A 15,254-nucleotide genomic window follows, 5' to 3' on the forward strand; every position below is an offset into this window, starting at 1 on the left:
AATATCCCTATGCACAATCTACAAAAAAACTGTTTCCAAACTGCTCAAACAAAAGGAAACTTCAACCCTGTGAGATGAATGCATACATCAAAAGAAGTTTCACAGAAAACTTCTGTTGAGTTTTTATGCGAAGATATTTCCTTTTTAATCATAGGCCTCAAAGGGCTCACAAATACCCCATTGTGGATTCTACAAAAAGACTGTTACTATACTGCTCAATCAAAAGAGATGTTCAACTCTGTGAGTTGAATGCACTCATCACAAAGAAGTTTCTCAGAATGCTTCTGTCTAGTTTTTATGTGAAGATATTTTGTTTTTCACCATAGGCCTTAAACTGCTCCCAAATATCCCTCTGCAGATACTACAAAAAGACTGCTTGAAAACTGTTCAATCAATAGAAACGTTCAACTCTGTCAGATGAATGCACACATCACAAAGAAGTTTCTCAGAATGCTTTTGTCTAGTATTTATGTGAAGATATTTCCTTTTTCACCACAGGCCTCAAAGTGCTCCAAATATCCATTTGCAGATTCTACAAAAAGTCTGTTTCCAAACAGCTACGTGAAAAGAAAGGTTCAACTCTGTGAGATAAATGCACACATGAAAAAGAAGTTTCTCAGAATGCTTCTGTCTAGTTGTATCTGACATATTTCTTTTTCACCATAGGTCTCAAACCATTCAGATATATCCCTTTGCATATTGTACAAAAGAATGTTTCCAAACTGTCAAATGAAAAGAAAGGTTCAACTCTGTGAGACGAATGCAAACATCTCAAAGAGTTTTCTCAAATATATTCTGTCTAGTTTTTATGGGAAGATATTTCCTTTTTCACCATTGGCCTCAGACCATTCATAAATATCTCTTTGCAGCTTCTACAAAAGGACTGCTTGCAAACTGCTCAATGAAAAGCAAAGTTCAACTCTGTGAGATGAAAGCACACATCACAAAGAAGTTTCTCAGAAAGATTCTGACTAGATTTTATGTGACGATATTTAGTTTTTCACAAGCCACAAAGCTCTTCAAATATCCATTTGCAGATTCTTCAAAAACAGTGTTTCCAAACAGCTCAATCAAAAGAAAGTTTGAACGCTGTGAGATGAATGCACACATAACAAGCTGTTTCTCAGAATACTTCTGTCTAATTTTTATGTGAAGATATTTCCTTTTTCACCATAGACCTCAAAGCGTTCCAAACATCCATTTGCAGATCCTTCAGAAAGAATGTTTCCAAACTGCTCAGTGAAAAGTAAGGTTCAACTCTGTGAGATGAAAGCACAACTCACAAAGAATTTCTCATAATTCTTCTGTCCAGTTTTTATGTGAAGATATTTCCTATTTCATCCTAGGCCTCAAAGGGCTCAAAAGTATCCTTTTGCAGACTCTACAAAAAGGCTGTTTTCAGACTGCTCCATGGAAATAAAAGTTCAACTCTGTGAGATGAGTGCACACATTAAAAAAAAGTTTCTCCGAATGCTTCTAATTTTTATGTGAAGATATTTCTTTTTCACCATAGGCATCAAACCATTCAGAAATATCCCTTTGTAGATTTTACAAAAAGACTGTTTCCAAAATGCTCAATCAAAAGAAAGATTCAACACTGTGAGATGAATGCACACGTCACAAACAAGTTTCTCAGAAAACTTCTTTCTAGTTTTTATGTGAAGATATTTCCTTTCTAACCATAGGCCTCAAAACCCTCCAAATATCCATTTGCAGATTTTACAAAAAGACTGTTTACAAACTGCTCAATCAAAAAAGAGTTTCAGCTCTGTGGTATGAATGCATGCATCCATACAGTCTACAAAAAGACTGTTTTGAAACTGCTCAATGAAAAGAAATGTTCAACTCTGTGAGATGAAAGCACACATCACAAAGAAGTTTCCCTGAATGTATCTTTCTAGTTTTTTTCTGAAGATATTTCCTTTTTCACTATAGGCCTCTAAGTACTCCAAATATCCATTTGCAGATTCCACAAAAAGACTGTTTACAAACTGCTCAATCAAAAGAATGTTTCAATGTTGTGAGATGAAAGCACTCATCAAAAAGTAGTTTCTCAGAATGCTTCTGTTTAGTTTTTATGTGAAGATATTCCCTTTTTCATCATAGGCCTCAAATCGCTCCAATTATCCATTTGCAGGTTCTGGAAAAAGAGTGTTTCCAAACTGCTCAGTCAAAAGAAACGTTCAACTCTGTGAGATGAAAGCACTCATTAAAAACTAGTTTCTCAGAAAGCTTCTGTCTAGCTTTTATGTGAAGATATTTCCTATATCACCAAAGGCCTCAATGGGCTGAGAAATATCTGTTTGGGGATTCTACAAAAGGACTATTTCAAAACTGCTCAAGCAAAAGAAAGGTTCAACTCTGTGAGATGAATGCACACATCATAAAGAAGTTTCTCAGAATGCTTCTGTGTAGTTTTTGTGTGAAGATATTTCCTACCTCACCATAGGCCTCAAAGGGCTCACAATTATCCCTTTGCAGATTCTACAAAAAGACTGTTTCCAAATCTTTAATCAAATAAATGTTCAACTCTATGAGATGAATGCAAACGTCACAAAGAAGATTCTCAGAATGCTTCTGTCTAATTTTTATGTGAAGTTATTTCCTTTTTCACCATAGGCCTCATATCATTCACAAATATCACTGAGATTTTACAAGAACAGAGTTTCCAGACTGATCAAAGGAATGAAACGTTTAACTCTGTTAGATGAATGCACACATCACAAAGCAGTTTCTTAGAAACCTTCTTTATAGTTTTTATGTGAAGGTATTTCCTTTTTCACCATGGCCTCAATGCACTCACAAACATCCCTTTGCAGATTCTACAACAACAGAATTTCCAAACTGATCATAATTAGTTTTAGGACCAACATGAGCATTTAGACACACCGTTTGTCGTGCAGCACACATGTATTATCCACACTGAAATTAGGAATTCAACTGAAGTTCATGTAGAAACTAAAATGTGAATATTTGGGGGACCTTGGAGATGATCTAGTCACTTTATTTTGTAGAAAAGAAAACAGATTCAGGGAAAGGGCATTCATTGCCTAAGGTGATTCAGCAGCTTTGGTACAGAAACACAACACACCTAAGGTGATTCATCAGGTTTGGAGCAGAGACGCAATACAATCTCTGTTCTTTTGCTTCTCAGATCCAGAATTTTTCCGCAATACTGAACTACTTATGTTTCTGATTCCTTATTTTTTCTTTTTTAAATTTTGCCAGTATTGTCTTACAAAGATCCTATTCTTTACCCTAAATATTTAAATTCATTACCACTATTGTCTCTTTATAAGTAAAAGTACTAGTTGTCATTATAAATGATTATTCAATCACTTTTCATTTTTGGGGGGTCCAGTACAAAGTTAGTAATAAATAAACACTATCGGCCTTGGCAGTCCAAGAGGAGCTCAAGTCCTCCAGGGCAAGTCAGGAAAAGCCTAAATGACAGGTGTGCTGTGAGCGGATAGAATACAGCTCTCATACAGACTATTGAGTATTTGATGTTCTTCAACAATTTCATTAATCTTCAGTTTTTTTCCTCTTTGAAGTGAAAGTCTGCTATGACTTTCAAGTTTCTTTTGAAATAATTATAGATTCACAGGAAGTTGCAAAAGATACAGGGATGTCTTAGTTACTCTTCACTAATTCCAGTGGTGACATCTCGCATAGCCATAGAGCATTATCAAAACCTGGAAACTGACATAGGTACAATTCATAAAGCTTACTCAGATCGCAACCATTTTCTATGCATTCGTCTTCGTATGTGTGTATGTTTGTGCATATGTTCTGTGCATTTTTATGTGGTGTAGATCTCTGTAACTACCACTTTGATAGTCAAGATACACAACTGTAGCTTCACCACCAGGCTCCAACTTGCAATCTTTGCGGACACTCCGACATGTTTTCCTCCACCCCTTCCCCTTGGCAACCCCATAGTCTGTTTTCCATCTTTACAATTTTATTTCAATAATTTATATAAATGTAATTGTACAAAATCGCATTTTTAAAAGGAAGAAACAAGTCACAGATAGTTTTGTTAGCAGTGTAAAATAGTCTTTAACATTCGTTTTACGTTTTATTTGTCTCAAAAAATGAGCTTTGTTCTTTCTCATACTTTCTGATATCAGGATAGGAAATCAATACCAAACAAAACAATTCCATTCATTTTTTTTCCACTGCTTGGTTTTCACTGTTGTTTCCTAACACTTATTGTTCCATTTACTCCTTCTCTCTGTTTTCCATCACATAAAAGTAACTTTGTGTTCTTAGGAAAAGTTGGTAATGAGTCTTTAATGTGAATCCCGGACCACCCTTGTTTTGATTTTGTGTTATGGGTGTTCTTTTATGTGATCATTCTCATGGAGAGTCCTTGTGAAGCTGGGCTTTTCCAGTGGTTTGTCAAAATGGAAATAGATATTTAATGAACCAAACACAAAATGACCTTGCTCCAGGAATGCATCATTTCTGAGAAAACACTACCTCTTCCAACTAGAGATTGTGAATATTACTCATATTATCCTTTACTCCCTTTTATTAAAACTGTATTTTTTTTACACATTTGTATAACTCGGGTAATGAAATGTGAAACTAAGTGATTGCCTACCAATTACAATTGATGTTAATGATGCTACTGGGAGGCCACCCCTACAGTGGCTGTGCCATGTCTAGGGACTTGCTAGCTTTGCTAAGTTACATGGGATTGCCTACATACTAAATGGAGGTGGGGGACGGGTCCAAGGACGCAGCGGCACCACCCAGTGCTGACATGGAAGCCCTGGACAGGGCCCCAGGCACCGCGTGGCTGTGAGCGGAGGCAGACACATGATGGTGGACAACACTGCAGCATCCAGCGGGTCACTGCCAAGGGCACGTGAACCCCAGGACCATGGCAACAAGCACTACCAGACGGCCCACTGTGTGGGCTTCTGGCCCCGGACATGCCACAATGCGAGCCGGGCAGGCGGGGGGCGGGCAGGCGAGGAGGACAGTGACTCAGAGGGGTGTTGGGGAGGAGGGGCACTGGAGCAGCGGTCAGCCGGACGTTGGGCCGCCACCAGGGGCAGAAGGCCAACCATGGTGACTGGGACACACTCCCACACCCTCTCCCTGGTGGACCCTTCCTACTTGCCTTCCTCCCCCCCAACAAGCCCCCACCATCGACGACACATGACGACGATGACGACACAGGGACTTACACCCCACCAGGGCCAATGAACCCTGCACCATGAGCTGCGAGGCACGAGGGAGCCCCCGAGGGAGGAACCCAGACCGCAGTGGTGGCCACGGGAACTTGGACCCAGCCAGCTCTCTTCCCTCTGTTTTTTTGGGTGGTGGCACCACCCTCTCTCTCTTCCTCAGAGCCAGGAGCCCCTCTTCCCCACACCACCCAACGCATGACCACACAGGGCCTGCGGGTGGAGGGGGAAGGGGCAGGCATGGCAGAAGAGGAGGGTGGACGTCACCGGTCTGCACTTGGGGGGATGGAGAGCCCCGGTGGGCCCTGCCAGGGAACCCCCAGCCATGCACCCTGAGGAGCCCAGAGGCACCTCCAGGGGCTATTGATTGGCAAGCGACGCTCAGACAGGCATAGCCCTGGGAGGAACTCAGGCTGCAAGTGCATTGGAAGGGTCGATGATCAATGTGTCCTGCAATTCACATTAATTCTCACAGCTAGCTGCATTCTTCAGTGATGCAGGAGTTGAGTAATCCACAGCTGAAGGTCATACAACGTCGATTTGGCGAGGGTGCTCCCAACACCAGGAGGCCCTCTTGGCATAGCATGACCCCAGAGGGGTTACCTCAGGCCGGCCAGTCAGACAGCAATGGGACGAGACTCCAGAGAGGGGTCGGAAGGTTTCACAACACAGGAAGGTGGTGCCCACCATAGGGGGTGAACACAGACACCACTCCACGGGCGCCCAGAAGTTACTGCCCCCATGGCACAGGGCACACGCCACACACGCAGCATGCACGTGACGGCATGTGAGCCATCAGGTAAAGCCCCCAACGGTGTCAGTGGCTACATGCTAGTGCAGCACAGCCCCAGCCGGCTGGGGGAGTGGAGTCCATGGGGGAGGCGAGGGAGGGGCCAGGCCCCACCCAAACAGACTCCCCCATGGGCCCAACGCACCCAACTTTCGTTCTTGATTAATGAAAACATTCTTAGCAAATGCTTTCACTCTGGTCCATCCTGCGCCAGTACAAGAATTTCACCTCTAGTGGCACAATATGAATGCCCCCAGCCATCCCTCTTAATCATGCCCTGATTTCCGAAAACCAACAAAATAGAACTGCGGTCCTATTCCATTATTCCTAGCTGTGGTATCCAGGTGGCTCGGGCCTGCTTGGAACACTCTAATATTTTCTTTTTTCTTTTTTTTTTTGAGACGGATTCTTGCTGTCGCCCAGGCTGGAGTGCAGTGGCACGATCTCGGCTCACTGCAGGCTCTACCCCCCAGGGTTCACGCCATTCTTCTGCCTCAGCCTCCCAAGTAGCTGGGAATCCAGGTGCCCGCCACCTCGCCTGGCTAACTTTTTTTGTATTTTTAGTAGAGACTGGGTTTCACCGTGTTAGCCAGGATGGTCTCGATCACCTGACCTCGTGATCCACCTGCCTCGGCCTCCCAAAGTGCTGAGATTACTGTCGTGAGCCACTGTGCCCGGCCTGAACACTCTAATTTTTTCAAAGTAAATGCTTCGGGCCTGCGGGACACTCAGCTAAGAGCATCGAGGGGGCGCCCAGAGGCAAGGGGCAGGGATGGGCGGTGGCTCACCAGCCCTCCCGTTCCCAAGATCCAACTAGGAGCTTTTTAACTGCAGCAACTTTAATATATGCTATTTGAGCTGGAATTAGTGCAGTGGCTGGCACCAGACTTGCCCTCCAATGGATCCTCACTGAAGGATTTAAAGCAGACTCATTCCAATTACAGGGCCTCAAAAGAGTCCTGTATTGTTATTTTTCATCACTACCTCCCCAGGTCAGGAGTGGGTAATTTGCATGCCTGCTGCCTTCCTTGGATGTGGTAGCCGTTTCTCAGGCTCCCTCTCCAGAATCGAACCCTGATTCCCTGTCACCCGTGGTCACCATGGTAGGCATGGCGACTACCATCGAAAGTTGATGGGGCAAACGTTCTAATGGGTCATCACTGCCACGGGGGCGTGCGATCAGCCGGAGGTTATCTAGAGTCACCAAAGCAGCTGGCACGCCCCCCCCACCCCGGCCAGGGCCAGAAGATGGGCTGATATGGTTGGTTTCATCTGATAAATTCACGCATCCCCCCGCGAAGGAGGTCAGCGCTCATCGGCATGTATTAGCTCTAGAATTACCACAGTTATCCAAGTAGGAGAGGAGGCAGCGACCAAAGGAGCCATAACTGATTTAATGAGCCATTCGCAGTTTCACTGTACCGGCCATGCCTACTTAGACATGCATGGCTTAATCTTTGAGACAAGCATAGGCTACTGGCAGGATCAACCAGCTAGGTAGAGCATGGTGAGGCCTCGAGGCAGGTGCCTCCTGAGGATGGGCCCAGCATCCCTGACACAAGGATGGGTGCGGCCGGGCGGGAGACGGAGCATTTGGGAGGGAGGGAGTGAGCGCAGGGTAGTGGGAGGGTTTTGGTAGGGCCACGAACCGGACACCCCATCCAACCCCCGACGGGCTCACCACCCCCAACACCCAGGCCCGGCAGCCACGAGGGACTGGCAGCCACTTGTGCACAGTGGGTGCGGGGCGCCCCCGACGTTCGAGCAGCGAATGAGAGGTGGACGGCAGTGCCCGGGGTGTCACCGCCAGTGGCCTCCGAGCACAAAGGCGGCCCCACGCCTTCGGCAGGCCCGGGGCTCCCCTACCGCCGCCACCGTCCCTGCCAGCCTCCAGAACCCTCTTCCCAGGCGTGTGCTGCAGGCCGACCCCAAACCCTCCGGGTGCCCACCAGCCCACGTGGGGTGCCGCCAACCTGGTCCCAAAGGCACGCACCCGGGGACACGGACAGTGGGCCAACCAGTGGTAAGTGGCGGCTCCCCACAAGGCGGAGTCTGGTTTGGTCCCAGACAGGGCTACCACAGCGTAAGCCAGTGAGCCACTCAGGGAGAGAGGATCCGCGGGTGGGGAAGGGGGCACAGACAGGAAAGGCCAGGGACCGCAAAGACAAGGGCACCCGGGAGCACACAGAGGGGCGGCTCGGGGAGAAACCTCAGGCACGGCTGGGCCACTAGGAAAACACGGCCACGGGATCCCACCGCCACAGACAGAAGAAAGGTCCCGCGGCGCCCCACCTAGGACGCCAGACGGCCCTCGACACCCAATGAGCCCCACCTCACGAGCCCTGGGTTCCGCCATCAGGACTCCGAAGCGACCTCAGCCACAAACCCAACGCCAGGGCCACGTTGCTCATTTCTCATCCATCCTCTGACCCGGTCAGGCTCCTGAAGACCAGCGCACCCTCCGTGGGATGCTTCCCAGGGCCAGGCGGCCCAACCCCGTGCCACGCAAACGCGGTTGTCTGCACCGCTCACTGCTCCGCAGGTGAGTGGGTGGACAGCCGGCTCACATCGGAGTGGGTCACGTGCCAGACGGAACGCAGGGCACACCTACTGCTCGCGCAGCCTCCCAACCGCTAGGACTCCCGCCCGGCCTGGCTGGATCCTTCCACGACTTGGAAGGGGGAGGCGCAGGCCACACAGTAGGCGATGAGCCACCCTCGGCCCCCACAGCGGAGGCCGGCGGAACCCTCACTCTCCCCCCTCACCCCATCAAGGGGGAAGCGGAGGAGTGTCCTCTGGAAGTGAGTCACTATGGCAGCGCTACCTAACGCAGAGAGACATGCCAGGCCGGAGGATCTTGTACCCCAAAGGCACACCTCTCGGATCGCTAGAGAAGGTTTTCTCACTGAGGGTGTGTCACACTCCCCACCCGCCAGTCGCCCCTCGTCAGGCCTGCAGAGGCACTCAGCGACGCCTGGGGAAGGGAGGGGGCCTGCGGTACGAGGAAAAATCTGCCTGCGGCAACCTTGAGCCTTTGCGGTCGGGGCGGGGGGTTCTGGCCGGTGCGCATGCACACAATCCGCCAAGTTCCCCCCCACCCGTCCACCCGCCTCCTTTCTCCCAGGCAAAGCACCTCCAATCCAAGTAAACCCACACACAACCGGACGGAGGCAGAACGGTAGCCCCTCGGCGGCCGGCCGGTGCACACGTCACCTGCCCAAGCCCACTGCAATCGCTCACACGGCCAACGCGCACCAGCCAGAGGGGAGCGTGGGACCTGCTTTCGCCAGACCAGGCAGCGCCCTTCCCCGCGTGGGAGGGGCACATCTTACTCAACCGCCTCGACCCCCACACCAACGAGCTCCCTCAGGACACACTCGCAGACACCGCGGCGGCGACTGGAGGAGGGGCGCTGGAGATGGAAATGACACGCCACCGCTAGGCCTCGGGCACCTGAGGGATAAGCTGGGGGCGGGGGGAGCCGGGTGCTCACGCCTGTCATCCCCGCACTTTGGGAGGCGTGGGAAGGTGGATCCCTCGATCCAAGCCTTGGCAACATGGTGAAACCTAGTCTCTAAAAAAATACAAAAACTAACTGGTTTCATAACCTGGACTCAAAGTTAATAAATAGATAAATAGGCCCAGCTCAGTGGCTCACGCCTGTAATCCCAGCACTTTGGGAGGCCGAGGAGTGCAGACCACGGGGGTCAGGAGATAAAGACCATCCTGGCTACGACAGTGAAACCCTGTCTCTACTCAAAATACAAAAAATTAGCCAGGCAAGGTGGTGGGTGCCTGTAGTCCCAGCTACCTGGGAGGCTGAGAAAGGAAAATGGCATGAACCTGGGAGGCAGATCTTGCAGTGAGCCATCATGCCACTTCATTCCAGTCTGGGCAACAGAGTGAGACTCTGTCTCAAAAAAGAATAATAATAATAAATAGGGCCGGGCGGGTGGCTAACGCTTGTAATCCCAGCACTTGGGAGGCCGAGGCGGGCGGATCACGAGGTCAGGAGATCGAGACCACGGTGAAACCCCGTCTCTACTAAAAATACAAAAAAAATTAGCCGGGCGTGGTGATGGGCGCCTGTAGTCCCAGCTACTTGGAGATGCTGAGGAGGAGAATGGCGTGAACCCAGGAGGCGGAGCTTGCAGTGAGCCGAGATTGCGCCACCACACTCCAGCCTGGGAGACAGAGCGAGACTCCACTGTGTCTCAAAAAAAAAAAAAAGAAAAATGATAATAATAATAATAAATAGATTAAAATTGAAAATTAAAAAAAAAATGTAGCTGGCCAGGTGCAATGGCTCACGCCCATCCTCCCAGCACTTTAGGAGGCCAAGGTGGGTAGATCATCTGAGGTGGCGAGTTCGAGCCCAGTCTGCCCCACATGGAGAAATGCCGTCTCTACTAACAATACAAAATTAGCTGGGTGTGGTGGCCCATGCCTGTAATCCCAGCTACTCAGGAGGCTGAGGCAGGAGAATCGCTTGAAAACTGGAGGTGGAGGTTGTGGTGAGCCGAGATGGTGCCATTGCACTCCATCATGGGCAACAAGAGTGAAACTCTGCCCCCCCAAAAAAAAATATTAAGGGCTGTATTCTGTTATTTGTGCTTCCTACCCTGAGAGGAATATAATACAGCTGTTGTCTTTCTGCCTGCATGCCTGCCTGCCTGCCTGCCTGCCTGCCTGCCTGCCTGCCTGTGACAGTGCCTCACTCTGTCTTTGCCCAGACTGGAGTGCAGTGACACCATTATGGCTCACTCACTGCAGCCTCAACCTCCCCAGGGTTAAGCAATTCCTCAAGGGATTCTATGTCCTCGACCTCTCAAAGTGTTGGGGTTACAGGTGTGAGCCACCAGCATCTGGCCTGAGTTAATACATCTGGTCTCACTACTTCTTAACCACACACCCATGAAGAAATCAAGTCAAGAGAGAGTTGGTAAGAGACACTCAGCATTCTCTCCTGAAACAGTGAGGTGATGGCGGCCATGTGTCCCGAGCTCCTGTGGTTTTAGGTGGCCACGCGTAGAGGAGAGATTTCAAATGTTTCCAGAGAGGCGTGAGCCACAGTCATTTGGGGCATCTGAGCACAAGATGGGGTTTCTGACAGCGACTTAAGGGCCAGGAAGTGCCAGAATCCGCCAAGGCCTGTGTTCCAGGGTGGGGCCGATGGAACCAAGGTAGAGGGAGTCAGCTGTCTGCACAGAGAGAGCTCCAACCCTAGAATCCACTGTGCAGACCGAATCAGAAGGAAGAGGGTCCTTCGTCCTACATGCCACATCCCTCCACTGAACTTGGGAGCGGATCTGTTTTCCAAACATGAGGTGACTCTCACTTTGAAATGGATGACAAGGGACCAGGCTTTCCAGAGTCGGCAGAGTAAAAAAGTCATTCTGGCTCGGCCTCCCCCATCCCCGTTACTGTTGAGTTTAAATGAGCCGAGGCTGGCCAGACCAGAGCCGCTATCAGGGGGAGGGGGGGTAGGGGGTGCCTGAGGCACTGCAGAAAGTGGGCCTGAGCCTCCAGGATGACGGTGCTGCAGGAACCCGTCCAGGCTGCTATATGGCAAGCACTAAACCACTATGCTTACCGAGATGCGGTTTTCCTCGCAGAACGCCTTTATGCAGAAGTACACTCAGAAGAAGCCTTGGTTTACTGGGGACCTGTTGTTACCGCCCAGGAAAGGCCTATAAAGCACATAGACTCTTGAAAGGACACAGTTATCTACACCGCAATGCAAATACCTGCTTGCAAAATGTTGTGTTGATCTCAGCAAGCTTGCAGAAGGGGAACGAAATCTTATCAGGTGGAGTGTTTAATAGGCAGAAAAGCCATGATGGTATTGTTACTCATATGTTACTGAGTTTGGTGATTCAGCTTGATTTCCCTTTCCATTGTTGGGACATGTATATGCAAGACAAATCAGCTTGCCAAAGGATCAGAGTGTTACAAAAGAGCCTTAGCTTAAAGCTTTTCCTCTGGTATCCTTTGAATCATTATGTGAAATAGGTGAAAAGCCAGATCCTGACCAAACATTTAAATTCACATCTTTACAGAACTTTAGCAACTGTCTGCCCAACTCTTGCACAAGTACCTAAGCATAGTTTGTGTCACAGACAGGCTGAGGCCGTTCTTACGGAAACACCCCAGGACACAAATGAATTAAACAGATTGAATTTAGAATCTTCCAATTCAAAGTACTCCTTGAATACAGATTCCCCAGTGTCTATTGATTCAGCTGTAATTTCACCTGATACTGTCCCACTTGGAACAGGAACTTCTATATTATCTAAACAGGTTCAAAATAAACCAAAAACTGGTCGAAGTTTATTATTAGGGGACCAGCACTGTTAGTCCATTAACCCCAAGTTTTGGGATTTTGCCATTAGAACCCCAAGTCCTGGAGATGGATCCTATTTACAAAACTACACTAATACACCTTCTGTAATTGATGTGCCATCCACCGGAGCCCTTCAAAAAGTCTGTTGCCAGAATTGGCCAAACGGGAGCAAAGTCTGTCTTCTCACAGAGTGGAAATAGCCGAGAGGTAACTCCAATTCTTGCACAAACAGAAAGTTCTGGTCCATAAATAGTACACACCTCAGGTATTGAGCCCCACTGTGGCATCTCCCCCAAATGCACTGCATCAAAGAAGTTCACCACTCTTGACTAGTGACATTCCACAATCAAGGAGAATAGGAAAAAATAAAAAAGAAGTTTCCACCTAAAATCCCAAACAGAAAAACAAAAGTAAAACTATAAAGGAGGAATAATTCAACCTAACATAAATGATAGCCTGGAAATTACAAAATTGGACCCTTCCATCATTTCAGAAGAGAAAATATCCACAATCACACCTCAGATTCAGCTTCTAATCTACAAAAAGCAGCAGCAGAAGGCTTGATGAGCCTTCTTCGTGAAAGGGGGAAAGGTTATTTAACTTTGTGTTCTTACCACTGCAAACAAGCTATCAATATTTTGAGCCATCTACCTTCTGACCACTACAATACTGGTTGGGTACTGTGCCAAATTGGAAAGGCCTATTTTGAACTTTCAGAGTACATGCAAGCTAAAAGATTATTCTCAGAGGTTAGAAGCATGAGAATTATAGAGTCGAAGCCATGGAGATCAACTCTACGACACTTTGCCATCTTCAAAATGATGTTGCTCTTTCAGTTCTGTCAAAAGACTTAAGAGCCATGGATAAAAATTCGCCAGAGGCCTGGTGTGCTGCAGGGAACTGTTTGAGTCTGCAAGGGGAACACGATATTGCAGTTAAATTCTTCCAGAGAGCTATCCAAGTGGATTCAAATTATGCTTATACCTATACTCTATTAGGGCATGAGTTTGTCTTAACTGAAGAATTGGACAAAGCATTAGCTTGTTTTTGAAATGCTATCAGAGTCAATCCTGGACATTATAATGCATGGTAAGTGGTAATGAAGTGTAAAGACAAAGTCTTGATGGTGCTGGTAGTCACTAATTTTTCTTGTTAGATAGCTCTTTATTGTCATGAATTTGGTTACTAATACTTAGGGATGGTACATACTGGTCAATAACTTCAAACTAACATGTTTTCTTATGAAATGTATGTCTTTAACAAACTCTTAAGTTAACTCATGATAATAGAATACCAGATCCTTATACTCAACAGTTTCAGTCTTCTACCAAACTTTTGCAGATACTGTAGTTGCGTTTTGTTTGTGTGTTTAGTTTTTTACTTGATTTGTTACTTTTTTTTCGAACACAGAAATGGTGATTGGGACAAAAAGTGCTTGGGAAATTGGAAAGGAATAGCATAATTCACTTATTGGATAATAGAAAAAAACACTGAAAAAATTCACTAGTTGCTGCTTTTTGACAGTGTTCCAGTTTATTGAGTTACTATTAAGAACTTAGTCTACCCTTTTATTTAGCAGTATCTCTGTTTTACTTTTTTGTACTTGTGTATAAATAGACACATAGGAAGTTACTACCCAGGTCATATTGTTATCAACTGAATAACATATGACAAAGTTCGGTCCTACTTCTGCCTCAACACCGTACTTACTGTTGACATTTATTGTATTTTTCTGGACTGACTTAAAAATTTAAATATCAAGAGAAGGCCAGGCACGGTGGCTCATGCCTGTCATCCCAGCACTTTGGGAGGCCGAGGCGAGTAGATCACAAGGTCAAGAGATTGAGACCATTCTGGCCAACATGGTGAAACCCTATCTCTATTAAAAGTATAAAAGTTAGCTGGGCATGGTGGCGGGCACCTGTAGTCCCAGCTACTCGGGAGGCTGAGGCAGGAGAATCACTTGAACCCGGGAGGTGGAGGTTGCAGTGAGCCAAGATTACACCATTGCACTCCAGCCTGGGCAACAGAGCGAGACACTGTCTCAAGAAAAAAATAAAATAAAATAAAATAAAAAATATAATATCGAAGTATAACTCTGAATCTTATCTTTAGGGTTAATTATTATAGCAGTTGAGTTTTATCACTTGATTTGCTTCTAAATCTGAAGCATTATATTACTAAAACATTTTTTGATTTTTGAATGTGTTGTTTGATGGATTATATCTCATTTTGCAGTAGTAGTTGCAGTGCCTGAAAGATGGCCAAAAACATAGTCCTAGCTTTTGCTGACCAATGTAACAATCAACTTGCCAATACTGCCTTCTCTTCCGATAGCTATGTTCTCTGTCATATTTTAAGAACTCCGTTCTTCATAAGACTTGTGTTGTTTTTGATTATTTCCCCAAGTCTGGTTGATCCTTGTGTGTGTGTGTTTTTTTTAAAATGTGTATTGTCTGTTCAGCTATTTTGCAGGAGGCACATTCTTAAAAAACTTAACCATATCAAAAATTGTGTTTAAAGGAGGATTATTCAGATTGGCAAGCTTTTACTAGGAGGAGTTTAAATGCTGACGTATTTAGGTAACTCTAAATACTGAGCAACTTTATTCCAACTATAAAATAGATAGCCTTTCTTTTGTTTTCACTTTTACTATCGTCAGCACCATGTTTAATACCTTTTCTTCATCTATAACACAATTTTAATGATATATAAAGCCACTCAAAGCAGATATATTGTGCTGTAAAAAAAAAAAAAAGTCATTATGTGGCACAGAATGAGGTGTGGCTCGAATCTAGACTCTCCAGTGAAAACCAATGAAATAGGGTGAAACCTCGTGTCTACTAAAAATAAAAAAATGAGCGGGTGGTGGCACTGAGGCAGGAGAATCAGGCTCGAACCCAGGAGGCAGAGGATGCAG

At 46.5% G+C, this 15,254-nt stretch overlaps 3 pseudogenes; 2 read left to right on the plus strand and 1 right to left on the minus strand.

Annotated features, from left to right (window-relative positions):
- Positions 1-5,576: 5,576 nt before the first annotated feature.
- LOC115834080 lies at positions 5,577-5,728 on the minus strand (annotated as a pseudogene).
- A 1,826-nt stretch (positions 5,729-7,554) lies between these two features.
- Positions 7,555-11,081, plus strand: LOC115834079 (annotated as a pseudogene).
- A 440-nt stretch (positions 11,082-11,521) lies between these two features.
- Positions 11,522-13,427, plus strand: LOC115834078 (annotated as a pseudogene).
- The last annotated feature ends 1,827 nt before the right edge of the window (positions 13,428-15,254 follow it).

Source organism: Nomascus leucogenys, unplaced genomic scaffold, assembly GCF_006542625.1.
Source record: "Nomascus leucogenys isolate Asia unplaced genomic scaffold, Asia_NLE_v1 001030F_58808_qpd_obj, whole genome shotgun sequence".
Lineage (NCBI taxonomy): Eukaryota > Metazoa > Chordata > Mammalia > Primates > Hylobatidae > Nomascus > Nomascus leucogenys.